This window comes from Monodelphis domestica, chromosome 2, assembly GCF_027887165.1.
Source record: "Monodelphis domestica isolate mMonDom1 chromosome 2, mMonDom1.pri, whole genome shotgun sequence".
NCBI classification, from domain to species: domain Eukaryota; kingdom Metazoa; phylum Chordata; class Mammalia; order Didelphimorphia; family Didelphidae; genus Monodelphis; species Monodelphis domestica.
The window spans coordinates 236146094-236160341 of NC_077228.1; the positions used below are offsets into that span (position 1 = coordinate 236146094).

At 41.7% G+C, this 14248-nt stretch overlaps 1 protein-coding gene across 7 annotated transcripts in view; it reads left to right on the forward strand.

Annotated features, from left to right (window-relative positions):
• Positions 1 to 2532: 2532 nt before the first annotated feature.
• Positions 2533 to 14248, forward strand: part of RBFOX3 (RNA binding fox-1 homolog 3) — a 1135878-nt gene continuing 1124162 nt past the window's right edge. For all 7 annotated transcript variants that reach the window (XM_056814226.1, XM_056814231.1, XM_056814224.1 and 4 more), the window contains exon 1: positions 2533 to 3596. The gene's annotated coding sequence lies outside the window, so the exon portion shown is untranslated. The remainder of the gene's footprint in view (positions 3597 to 14248) is intronic.

Genomic DNA, 14248 nt, shown 5'->3' on the forward strand with positions numbered 1-14248 from the left:
CTTATTGGAGTCTTTTCCTTTGTGTCTATAAGTTACATTCTTGGGCTAACTTCTCCAGTAGAATTTTGGTATATGGGATCCAACTTAATTTTCCTCTAAACCTTTTGAAATCTGCTTTCCCAAAATCTGGGATTCATATTAGACTGCTCCTTAATTATTCCCTTAATTTTAGGAGAAAGTAACTTCCCTCTAGGATTCTGATATCCTAACCATCACTTCCTCCCTGTTGCTGAGAGTCATAGAGTGTCCCTTAATGTTTCCTTTAACTTTTGAAGGATGAAATGATCACCAAGGCATATCTAAACTCATGTATTTACTCTTTCTGTCTAGCTGGCTCATAGCATACTTTTGTGATAAAAATCATTGCTCTTTCTTCCTTCATTGAACATGACCCATGTTTTCTTTGTCATACTTCCCTGCTTCCTACAGACAGCCCAGCATAAATTGATGAGTACAGAAGTATGGGGCAAAGAAGGTTTGGGAGCTGATTGCATGTTGGCAATTCCTGGTTCCTGGTTTTTCCCACATGAGTATATTTTCTTAATAAATAATGGCAATATTCTCCCCACCACCCTTCACTTAGCTAGTTTTTTTTTTTAAATAAGGTATACTCAGAGTTATATTCCAGTTACCAGTTTCATCTCATAAAATCTCAGTGAAGACCCAAGAGATCAAATTTGCATTTTTTGTGTTAGGACATCTAGTTCCTCTTGGTTGTTATTGAAACTTTGGATATTTATGAATAGTTTTATGAAGTTAGGCACTTTATTACTGACTGCCTTGGATTTTGTTTCTTGTGAAGTAGGTGTCTCAACTGTTATTCTTCCAACATTTTAGTTGTTCTTTGTTGTAGTGGGTACTTAATGTAGTGTACAGATTGACTGACTGGCATACAGAGCACAATATAATTACCGTTCACCAATGGATAATCAAGTATTTACTGTTATGTGATTACTTTGAAGGAAGAAGCAATTGCAGAACTTGGAGCACAAAAAATGGAAGGATTTTTGTTCTCTTAAATAACAGCTGGAGTTTACATAGGACTTTCCCCCCTTCAAATTGAAGCATTTTTTTCTCTTTAATTTTCTATTCCTTTTTTTTCCTTCTGGAACATTGCATAGTATAAGAGGAGGTAGGGAGTGAATCTGAGAATAAGACTAAAATTAAACACAACTCAATGTATTTAGGACTTTAAAGTCTGCAAGGTGCTTTATATACATTATCTTACTGTGTTCTTGCAAAAACCCTTTGAGGTAGTTGCTATTGACTACCCCCATGAAGAAAAAGGAGACAGAAAGAGGTTAACTGACTTGCTCAGGTTCACATAAAGCCATTTTTAATCTAAGGTCTTCATCACTACAAGTCCATTGCTTTATCCATTATATCACCTAGCTGCTTCCTATTCCCCCCCCCCCATGACAGATTTACCCACTTTTAGTCCTCTTTATTCTTTCTAGAATTGAAAGAAAGAGTAACCAGATACCAGAGTTTGGGGTAGGGGAAAAAATCTGTGGAGTACTGACTATACAGGGGATAGAATTTACTTGAAAAATCCCAGTAATTATGGACAAACAGTTACTGTCACTTTGCCCAGATCTACAACCTCTCTCGTCTTTATATAAATTACATTTTTTGGGGGGGTCTATAGGCATTGCCCAAACCAGGAATTAGGTCCGTCCATATCCTTATATTTGGCAGTCTTATTAGCCTGATTATTGCTAACTCCCTATAATTAAGATTTTCTTTTTTCCTTTCTGCCTTTTTTCTAATATTAAACTCAAGCACCTATGCATGTAAAAGTTCACTGTCCACTCCTCATTTCCTCACTTGGCCAGCACTGGGAATGTTAACTCAGGATTGGCTTATGGGGCCTATCTAAAATTCATTTAAGAGTCCTGTATCCCTAGATATCATGAATTGGAATGCTAATGCTTTTGACTTTACAGTTAAGAGATCTCCAGAAACCTTAAAGCAAATAGAATCAAGGTTATCTCTCAAAGGAATGGGCTATAGACTGAACCTTTACCATACATAATGGGGCCAGTTCCTTTAATTTTAAGAAAGAGTGCTAACACTAAACATCTTTTCATCCCTAATCTGCAAAGTTATCAAGTCAGCTCGAGGAACTAGAAAGATAGGGCTTTAAACCATACACATTCGATGGGAAGTAGGATGGGATTGTACAAAAAGAAACTGAAAAAAAAAAAGAGAGAGAGAGAGAGACAGTTTTAGCTCAGGTCCTAGCTAGATTTTCCTCTCGTTTGTCCAGGAAAGAAATCCAGGAAAACAAATCTGCTCTGCAGATGATTTGGCCCTAAATTCCTCTGGAAATCTTTCTGGTGGGAAAACTAGAAGGAAAAAGACATGTTAGTGCAAGAAAGTCAATGTATATTTGGATGGGGCGTGTGTAAAATCGACCAGGACAGGACATCACACATCCAGTTCCCAAAAAATCTGATGATGGGGAAAGGGGGTGGGGAGGCTTTTCTTGTTTGGATGAAAATAGGAGGGGGAAAGGAGGAATTTGGAGTCGACGGTGGAGATGCTCAGAACTGGAGACTGAGGGTTGGCATGCACAGGGTGCGTTCTTTACGTTGTTCGTTCCTGTCTCAGATGAAGCAAACCCAGGAGCCTAAGAAAAACTGGGTAGTGATGGGGGCGGTGAACGAGAGGACGCCACTTGGTGGAAGATGGGGATGAGAGAAGCTCCAGGGAGCCGACCGGGAAGATCCAGTATTTCCTGGTTTCCCCCCTTAGGCTTGACTAAACCCTCCCAGTTTCCGTGGTGCCTTCCTTACTCCTCGCCCTACCCATCACCTGCCTCAAAGCTTCTCCACTAGGCAGGTGCAGAGGTACAACGGCACAGCACGTGCGCGACACTCGTCACCTCCTTCTAGTCCTCGCACGCCCTGGGACTAGCCGCTCCCTCTCCTCCGCCCCCTCTTTCCTACACGGTCTTCCCCTACCCTCCCTAACCCCGGGACCCCTCCCTCGTTGGGCGGTGCGCGCGCTACACTTGCGCGGGAGCTGCTGCTGCTACTGCTACTGCTGCGTGCTTCTTCTGCTCCTTCTCCTCTGCGAAGCGAAAGATAGAGGGAGGGAGAGGGGGAGAGAGAGAGAGAGAGAGAGACAGAAAGAGAGAGGGAATGAGAGAAAGAGAGAGGGAGCCAGGTGTTTTATAGCTTTCCTGGGGCAAGCTGCGCTCGCTCCCGGGTTCCGCCTGGCTCTGATGCTCTAGCTGCCGAAAATCCGTCTCAGTTCCCACCCAGGACCCCAGTTTCCTTTCCGCCCCAGCTCCACGGGCGCCTTCCCCCGCTTCTCTGGCCAACGAAGCCCAGGCTTCTGGGCACCTCTCCCGCTGCACACGCTGCACACGAGCTGAGTCGCGTGGTAGGCTACAGAGCCGAGATCCGCTGCAGCCTCTGCCGCCTCCGCCTCCGCCTTCGCCTTCGCCTCCTCCTCCGCTTCCTGCGGCCGGCAGGGCTCTCCCAGTCCCCCAGAAGGGGTGCCTTCTCCGGACACTTTGAGGGGGTGGGGAATGCAGCTAGGGGATGGCAGTGCGTCTCCCCTCACCTGCCGTTGGGAACGCTGAGACCGTAAGTAACAGCGGCGCCCCCCGGCCAGCCACTTCGGCTCCGGGTTCCTATTTTATTGGTTATTATGATATTTGGGGGTGAAAGAAGAGAAGGGAAAATATGGAACCTGGGGTAGGAGATGCACCGAGGGATGGGGGTGAGTGGAGGAGAAGGAAGAGGAGGAGGAGAAAGAGGAGGAGGAAGACTAGGAAAACGAGAATGGACTACTGTGGCTTTGGAGAGGAAGACCAGAGACGAAGAGACCGGGGGTGGGGATTGGAGGCTGAGCACTAGGGGTATAAATGGGGGTGGGCATTACATCTAGGGAAGCGAATGCAGGAAGTGATTGGGGGGGTGTGTGGGGGAATTGAGGGACCAGAGATGCTAAATGGATTCGCTGAGGTCTAAGGGTTGGAGAGCTACTAGGTAGCGGGGAACAGATGATAGGTGCTGAAGGGGAGAGCATCGCAGATTCGAGAGGACAGCGCCCTGAAGGGTTGGGGGGGTCACACAGGTTTGCACCTCTTGAGGTCATAGGTTGACTGGGATAATGGCTCGGGGGTAGGGAAGGAGAGGAGCAGGTTTTGTGAATGGAGAAGGAGCAGTTGGCGTGAGGTGCTATCTTCCAGTCTGGTAGTGTTCCGCGCTAAGCTGGATCCTTCCTCTTTGGCTTCATTCAAATATCGGGGCAGTCCCGGGCACAGGGTGCAGTGGCTGCCGTGGCGGCTGCACAATACCCCGCGCACGGGGGAATTCCCTTTGAGGGAGGGGAGTAGGGTGGAGAGGGGAAGAAGAGATAATTGTCTTTCAGGAATTTGTCAAAGTGATGACCAGCTTCTGGGGAGTGGGTCGGGGGGGTCGGGGTGGGGAGAGGGATATCTTAGGTCAAAGCTTGAGACTTTTATATTTGAAACGAGTCTACTAAAATGGGACAGAGCCTATGTCTCGTCCCCTCAAACAACGAAAGGAAGAAAATTCCTTGATGTTGCTGTCTCTAGGAGATTTTAAATGGGGGGAGAGGGAACCCCTCTCAGAGGGCATGCACTAGGATGGTGGGAGGTAAGGTTACCTGAAACTGGGATATAACCCAGAGGGTGTTGTTGATTAAGTATCTGCTGGTAGCCAGCGATGCTGGGCGGCGTTGGGCACCCACCAATTCCTAAAGAGAACAGCTGGATCCTAGAGTGCAAAGAGGGAGAGGGAAAGAGTGAGTCTGCGTGTGTTTGTGTCAGGGGATGTCTTATCTCTTAGGAAGGAGGGCTTGGGATATTCGTGTTGACCTTTGTAAATACATTCACATTTCCCTCAGGGGAGGTCTTCTGGTACCAAGATGTCAGGGAGTTTTATGAATGCAGTTGAGGAGGGGTTCCTTAATTTTGCTCTTCGAAGATTTGAGCGCCTTACTTTGGGGGAGGGGTATACAATTAAACAAATCCATTCGTCTAGGGAGGTTTGGGGAAGCTTGGGGACAAGAGCTAAACTGTCGCTCCGACCACGTTTAAACTTTCTGCCCCAACGACCATTGGGAAGGGGCTCTGCTTGGCCAGCCAGGTTCATTTTCAGTTTGGAAGGGGACCACGTTCCGCTGGTTTCTCTTTGCTTGTTCTACTTGTTCACTGGTTCTCTCCTACCCATTGACATTGGGAGGGTTTGGGCGAGCGCAGCGCAAAGCCGTTTTTTTATTGTTTCTTCTGCAGCCACAGAAGAGCAGAGGTGCTGCTGTGCAGAATACCAATATTGCGGGGCTCCGAGCTCCGCAATGCTCGCCCGGGCTGGGGACGCCGGAGAAGTGGGGGCCGGATGCAGGGGTGGGGGTGGGGTTGTCTGAGGGTTCTACCAGCCCTAGATCCCTGGGGCAATTATTTGCTTATTACTGTTACGGGCAGCCAAAGTAAGCTCTTAGTCGAGAGTGGTAAATTGGCCTGGATGGTGTAGAGGGTAGAAAATATTATTATAAAGAGTGTGTGAAACAACCTTTCCCCTACCCCCAAATGAGAGCTGCAGCAGGGGATGCTAGAGCTGTGGATCACGCTACAGACAGCTTAGTGTGCACAGCATGAGCACTGAGGTGGCTTGGGTCGAAGGATGTTTGGGAGTATGCCTATATGGGATATGGGAACCCACATTTGAAAATGGATTGGGGGAATGAGTGAAGAAAGCCAGTTGATGTTTGGGAAAAACAAATTTCTCTTCTCCCCTAACACCCCCCCCCCCCCACTCCCCAAGCATGACTGGATGACTTTGGAGAGACTCAGGTGTTTGCAAGAGAACCAAGTATATTATGTTGGGGTATTTGTTGTTTGTTTTTAAGAAAAGACAGCAAAGAGGCTCTGAGTACAGGGAGCAGTGCTTATGTCTGAGGCTTAGCTGAACTCTGGCTTGGAGCAGGAGTTCATGAAAAGAGACATGGGACTGAAATTTCTCCTTCAGTGTTCACAATGAATGTGGGCTTTGGGGTTCTAATTCCCTTTTAGAATTAGATCAGATCCAGAGCTTAGTGGGCCCACATGCTGGATCGCACACATACGTATTTTCAGCTTTGAGGACTCAGTATTTAATTGAGTGGTCCTATTTAATAACTGGGTTTCAAATCTGAAACTTGCTTGGGCTTTTTGCTGGTCTGCTAAAAATAAATAAATAAAATATATAAACATTCTGGCAGAACCTGCTCATTAAGTTTACATTATGGATTCTTAACGGATGTCTTAATTAGTCTGTGTTGTTAACAGGGATATTACACTAATTAAAATCGGACCCTCCAGGTGAACGTAAATTGTAAAGGGAAAATAGAGCTGGATCATTAGAGGGAAGACGAAGCATGAGGATTGGGAAGTAAGATGGGCTCCCTTGCTCTGGCCTCCTGCTCCTATACTGTAACCAGTAGGACTTGGCTAAGTTCAGGTGTATCTGATTCATCTGGTTTGAAGTACTGGGGTAGCCGTTGGATGGAGTGTATGCCTTTGTTTTCATTTTGACCCTAGCTGTGACACCTAGCTGTTTTTTACTCTCCTTGCATTTGCTAATTCCTAAGGGCTAATTCCTAACTCTGTCAGGCAGCCACAAGCCCAATACTATTTTCTTTATAAGTATGTAGGAAAACAGTCTTCCCCTGCTTCCTAGTTTAGCTGCTGGTTGAAGATTCAGCTTAATTTAGGCAGTGAAGGTGCCTGTGCAATCAAGGAACTGATTTAATTTTACTTTAATTCCCCAATTCATCTTTAGGGTAGGGGCATATCTGCAGTCCTGCCATAGGATATTTGGGGCAGGGGTTAGGAAGTACAAGAGCAGCAAATTACATACTTTTGTTTCTGGTCCCCCAACCTAACTCCCCTTTCCCCTTATCCCTATAAGCAAACATTTTAAATAGTTGATATTGTAGTCACTGAAGGGCATTTTTGAAGGGGAAGAAGTCACAATATGGTAATGCACAAATTTAGATGAGTGAAAAGAGAGAGGCCTCTTAAAAGGTTTATGTGCAGCAATTGTATGTATGAGCCTCATGATTTTTTTTTTTTCAAAATACACAATACATTGTCCACTCTGAGTCTTTGCTTAAAACTAGCAATGCCCTCTAGTCCTCAAAAATTGGGCCTGGGTATTGGCCTAGATTTTCCAAGGAAGGACAAGGATTTTGGGTATAGATAGGAATGTTTCCCTGGCTTCCCCTCATTTCCTCTTAGTTCTCTGGGACTTGGAAGAACACCCGTCCTGTTCTCTTTTCCCCCTCTACAGCAAGGAAGCAAAGGAGAAACTGATATATCCCTCCTATATATTCAGGTAAGGAAGATACTTGAATGCATAGATTTTTGACCAGTCTCTTTGTGTGAATTATCACCATGGTTAGTAGATTTTCTCACCTACCCTAGGAATGAGATAGCCACCAGGTCCTGAGGAAGAAAGAAGTGAATTCAAGACTTGGTTAGCACTTCTAGACACTTACTATGCTGTGTTTCCTCTTGGTATGGAACAAATCATTAATACCAAAGACAGAACTGAAAAGCATATTTTTTTTCCTCCTATAATCTCATTATGGGGTACTTATATGGTCTCTGGTATGGAGGGCTTGTTGTGCCCTCCTATGGCAGCTCTCCAACCTCTGACCCTCACCTGACACCCAGCTCTCACTTGAGGCTCCCAGTAGCTGCTAGCATGCGGCAGTGGCCACACCCCGGGCAACGGCTTCGACAGGCCGGCCAAACCTTGTGAGGGTAGCCAGTGGGTCGTTGCCGATCCCTGGTGAACCAGGGCTTTGCTCACCCAGCATGTGAAGACTGCTTCGGGGGAATAGACAGAAGAAACCAATAAGAAGGTTCAATGGCTGAGATGGTGACGCAGCAAAGCACTGTGGAGTGCTTAGGGCGTGTTGGAGCACAAAAGACAACACGGCCATCCAATGCAGCTGAGGAAGTCTCCAGGTGTAATGACTTTTCGTGCTACTGGACCCAGGCTTCCAATGCCAAGAGAGTGGGACTGTCTCTGTGCATCGACTTTTCCACTTAAATCTTCATGCACAAGTGTCTTTGTGCACAAAAACACACAAAGACAATCGTCATCCTCGGTTACCGAGAGACTACTACTAGATAGAATGCTGGTTTTGGAATTAGGAAGACCTAAATTCAAATCCAGTTTCAGATGGACAATAGCTTTGTGACCTTGGACAAGTCTCTTAACCCTTTTGCATCAGTTTCCTCATCTGTAAATCAAATTGGAGAAAGAAATAGCAAACCACTCCAGTATCTATGACCCAAATGGGGTCATAAAGAGTCAAATATGAAATGATTGAACAACAATCCTATTATGACCATGATGATAGATTGAGGAGATATCCTTTCTCCCCTATCCTCAGAGTGTGAATCCCAAGATTTGGGGAGAATCAGATAAACAACTCATTGTGGTTTAGTTGCTTTGTAGTCTGAGCATATAGACTCATTCTGCCATCTTCATTTACTAGTTAAATGATCTTGAGTAAAATAACTTAAGAACTTCTAAGCCTCAGTTTCCTTATCATGAAGATTCTTTCATGAATTATTAAATGAGAGCATATTTGAAACATTATCTAAATGGAAGGTTCTCTAAGTCTTTAAGTTGTACATCAAGTACTGACTTGCTTTGGTGGATGGAATTTCTTCACCTAGGAGTTCCCTAGATGGATGAAATCACAGGTCCAGTCTTGTTCTTTGTAAGATGATGTTGAAATTTTGGATGATTGAAACTGAGTAGGAGAAAGGAGAAAGATAGGACCAGAACTGCAATCTGGTGCACCAGCATACCTTGTTGATTTGAGGCCTGGGAGAAATAAAAATACGTAGGGTTTTTTTCCCCTTGAGATTTGGTGATTAAATGGACAAAGTATTATTTCCAGTGGGAATACCATTCCCTATTTTGTATCCTAACCAGACACAGTTTATGTCTGTCCAGAAGGGAAGGGCATGAAAAGCAAAGGGAATCTCCATCCAAAAAGATGAGTTATACATAGTATGGAGTAGCAGGGGCAAAAGCTAAATTGAAATGTCATTGTTGTTTTTGTTTTCAATGGTTGCAGTATGGGGATTACCTTTCTCTCATATGTCTTCAGTTTTTGGTTGGTTGTCTTTCAGTGTTTATTTATTTCCTCGCTCCTGCTTGATACTCTGTTATGAAGACAAATGGAACCTGACATAGAGCTGTCATTTGGTGAGGAATTTTTTTATTTTTAAACATGTGAAGGGGAAAAGCCATATTGTAACTTTTTTTCTACCTTGAAAACAGAGACTCATCCTTAGAAACCTGGATTTCCCCAAATCCCTATACTACATATTTTCTTTTCCACAAGGCACTGACTTTATAAACAAGATCCCATTTGCATCCACATCTTTTTCATTAGGTATATATTTTCCCCTTTGTTTTAAACAGTATTTCACTTTTTCACAAGCTCATGAAACATTCATGAAGTCTAAACATGTATGCCTCTGCCTCTGAGAAGTAGGATTCTTTCTGGTATATCACAGTCTCCATTTTATTTATGTCTTGGTTCTCTATCCTTGTCTGCACCTAATTCTAATCCTTTTCTCTTTCTCCTATGTGTACATGTTTATATTAATATATAAAAATGTATATATTTACTGTATATACATATGTATATATCTTTCCCTCTTGACTTACTCCTATTTTACTTTAAAATTGCTTTCCTTATAGGATATGGTATACACGTATATAACAAAATATATTTATTTTGATCTGAATCTCTAATTTCATCATTGTAGGGCTTATCTTGTGAGAAAACTGTACTTTTCAGTGGGGAAGCACTTTTCAGAGAGTATCTCCTTTAATCACTATGAGTCAAGTAGTATAAATATTATGTCAACTTTACAAATGAGGAAACTAAGACTCAGAAGAAGAAACTTACCCCTCTGGTCACTCAGTAAGTGGCAGAACCAGAAAATAGAACGCATATATCTTATGAATCTAAGTTCATTGTTCTTTATTTTGAAAAAAAAATTTAATGTGAACTTGACAAAAACTTAACTATATATCTCTACAAAGAAGAATAACATGTAAAGAAATGAATCTTCAGTACACATAAACTTTTTCAGAGTATATTTCAAATTAAAAAGGGTAGTTCTAATGTTGTCCTGGCCTTTGTCTCTTCTTCTGAGCTTCCTTTTTTCTCCTTTCTATTTTTAAGTCATTTATGGATGTCCTTTTCTTTCTTTTCTTCCTTAAAAGAAGCATCAATATAACTAATTCCCAACCCTACCTCAATTGCTATGGCCCCTGAAATGAAGGAAAAATAAAGTCTTTCCTTGTAATAATTAAGTGTACCATGCAAAACAAACTCATACATTAACTGTATTTGAAGAGATGGGAATCATGGCATAACAGTTTTTTGGTAGCATGATTGGTCTTGTTACTCATTATGTATCTTAAATTTTTCAGAATTGCCGTCCTTTTGTGTGAAAATCATTAAACGAGTTGTACCCCTAGTTCTGTTAACTTCACTCTTCCTAGGTTTCTCTGAACCTATTTTTTCATAATTTGTAATATTTTATTACATGCATATGCTATATATAATTTGTTTAGTTATTCCTTAAATGATGGGCACATTCTTTGTTTTCAGTTATTTGTTGGTTTTGCTACAACAAAAAGTGCTGCTATAAATATGTCTTTATTGGTGGATCTTTGTCTTCTTTCCTTTATCTCTTTGGATCTTCCATCTCTATGCTAATAATGGTATTCCCAAGTCAATGGATATGCATATTTTGGGTGTAGTTACAAACTATTTTTCAGAATAGTTGAACTTTTTAACAACTCCATCAGTAGTTTATTAGTGTGCCTGTCTTCTCATTGCTCTTACACTGATGCTATTTTCCATTTTTGTCAAGTTTGCCAACATAATGGATGTGATACAGAGCCTTCAAGTGGTTTTAAAATGCATTTTCCTTATTAGTGATTTAGAATTTTTTATGAGAATTGATAACTTGCCTTTCTCCTTTTAAGCCCTACTTGTTTAAGCATGTTGGGAAATACCTATTTTATGCATTTCTAGCATTTCCCTACCTATAGAAGAGTTTTATCAGAGAAATTGACTGAAAAGTTTTTTCCTGGTTAATTGGCTCCTTTCTAATTTTAACTGAATTGATTTTGCACAAAACTTTTCAAATGATATATAGATAAAATCATCCATTTAATTCTCCTGTGATCCTTTCTATCTTTTGTTTGGTCCAAAACTCTTCTTTGATCCATAAGTGTAAAAATGATCACCTTCCCTATTTCTCTACTTTGTGATTTGACTTTTTATAGGTAGGTTATGTATACATTTGGAACTTATTATAGCATATGGTATGAAATGTTGGTCTAAACGTAATTTCTGCCACATGACTTTTCAACTTTTTTAGATTTTTTTTTGTCAAATATTGAGGTTTCATTAGTTTTTGGGGGGTTATGAACATTATGCCATGATGTTTTTTTACTTCTATGTACTTAATTTTGTTTTTCCAGATGAATTATGTTTTTGTTATTATTTTAGTTCTTTTACAGTAACCAAGTGTCCTATGTCATATCAGACCAATTGCATAGCACTACTAACATTGGTGTTGGGATGTCTCTTTCTCCTGCTGCAGCTTACAGTGTTCTAAGGAGGGAGTGTGCATGGTGTTGCCTACCTTTACTGTGACTTTTTTTTTTAAATTAAAACCCTTACCTTCTGTCTTGGAGTCAATACTGTGTATTGGTTCCAAGGCAGAAGAGTGATAAGGGTAGGCAATGGGGGTCAAGTGACTTGCCCAGGGTCACACAGCTGGGAAGGGTCTGAGGCCAGATTTGAACCTAGAACCTCCCGTCTCTAGAACTGGCTCTCAATCCACTGAGCTACCCAGCTGCCCCCTTACTGTGACTTTTAATAGTTGGTCTTTCCCCAGGCTAAAGCCTCTCTGTTTTGAGTTCTAGCTGAACACTTGGGTCTATTTGCAAGAGCTCACTGGATATTTTCTGTTATGGTTTCTCTACAACATAGTGTATATCATAGGATCATCATTTAAGAGTTGGAAGGGACCTTAGAAACCATCTATTCCAACATCTTCATTTTATAGATAAGTCAACCGAGACTCTCAAAAATTAAATTATTTGCTCAAGGTCACACAAGCATTAATTGGCAGAACCAAGAATAAAACCATTTACTCTCGAATCCAAATTTAGCATCTTTTTCAGTCAACCATTTTGTCTTATGCATACATATATGTTAGTATAGTACATGTGAATTAAGACCCTTTTAAATCTTTGTTTGATATCAATTCTCAGGACCTAGATTTTCACTCTTCTCCCTCTCCTATTCTCTTATCACTCAGATATACATCCCTAGTGTTCACTTGTCCCATGTATGAAGAAGTGTCTTTCCTTGTTGCCAAGGCAAACCTCATATATATGCACCTTTGATTCTAAACTATCTTATTCCATTTCCTTCAGAAGATGGCCTCTGGTACCATCCTCATTCTTTCACTTATCTATAAACATTTCCCATATCCCTAAAATATCCTCACTTTATCCTACCATCCTTGCTAGCTTTTGCCCTGAATTTCGCCTCTGTTTCTCTGCTAAACAACTTGAGGAAGTCATCTAATCTTTATGTCCCCACTTCCTCTCCTTTCACTTGATTCTAAACTCTATGCAATCTAGCTTCTAACCTTCTAACTATACTACAACTAACTAACTAGCTTCTAACTATTCTGCAACTAGTCTCTCCAGTGTTACTAATGATCTCTTAACTTCCAAATAAAATAACCTTTTCTCAATTCACATCTTTCTTGTCCTCTTTGCAACCTTTGACACTGTCTTTTCTTGGATATGCTCTCCTCTCTAGGCTTTTGGGGATACCATTCTCTTCTAGTTCTTTTCCTACTTTTCTGACTACATCTTGTTCTCCTTTACCAATTTTTCATATGGATTATGCCCACTCACCAAGGCTTTGTTCTGGGTTGTCTTCTCTCTCTCTGTGTGTGCTCTAGCTTGGTGAGGTCCTCAGATTCTATGGGTTTAATTGTCATCTTTGTAAAGATTATTCCCAAATCTATTTATTCAACCCTAATCTCTCTTCTGAGTTTTTTAGACTCAAGCCAGCAACAAACAACTAGAACTGAATGCTCCATGGTCATTTCAAACTCACTATCCCCAAAATAGAATTCACTGTCTTCCCCCCAACCCCTTCTCCTCTTTTCAGTTTTTCTATTACTGTCAAGCGCAGCGTCATACTCCCAATCACCTTGTCTCACAACTTTAGTGAAATCCTCAACTACTCACTCTCCACATCCAATCTGTCATTTCTATATTTACATTTCTGGTCCTCACAGCTGCCACCCTCATGTAAACCTTTATTTACTTCATCCTTGGACTACTGAAATGGCTTTTTGGTCCTGAAAAATCCAATGTTTCTGCTTCTAAACTTAAAGAACAGCTTCTGAGTTTTTACAGAAAGCTGAGGGTGTGTACTCACTGCTGGTCTTTATACAGGATTAGAGTTTGGATCAGGTTCATTCCTAGGAGGGTCCACCTCTAATGAGAAGAGTTAGGCTCCCTTTTCTCTTGTTCAGGGCTCATTCATTCTTCCACTTTAATGTCCCCAGGGGCAATTTTACTTACAGCTCATGGCTTTGGGTCTCCTTAAAAAGCAGGGAATAAAAGCTATACACAATGAACAATATAAATCAGGTACAGGACAGGCAGTTTTTTCCTTTACACACACAAAAGGCTAACTGTAAAAAGACTCAAAAAGCATGCATTAACTGAAAAGCATTCAGAAATTTAACTACTGTTACAATTTGCTTGAGAGGCTGATACTTAACCCTATTATAATATAAAGGAGTTCATGTGATTTATAATTAAGCATTTCACATTTTGCTTTAGGTGTATTACACTGTCCAAATAACTTCAAGTATAAATATTTGCTGGTAAAACAGCAAGACTTGGGGCAGTTCTCTTCTCTGCTGTGATCCTCTCTGTTACAGAAGCTTTCACTACCTCCATCCTACTCCTGCAGCTGCAACTCTTCTCACTGGACTCAGTTGCCTTGGGTCTCTTGAACTTTATAAGAACACCTCCCAAATCTGGTTGTCTCCATTTTAGGATACTCTTTTTTAGGAAAGGAAAAAAAAAAACCCTCAAAAAGAGGCAGCTTACCCAGGCAGGACATATGCTTTAGATGC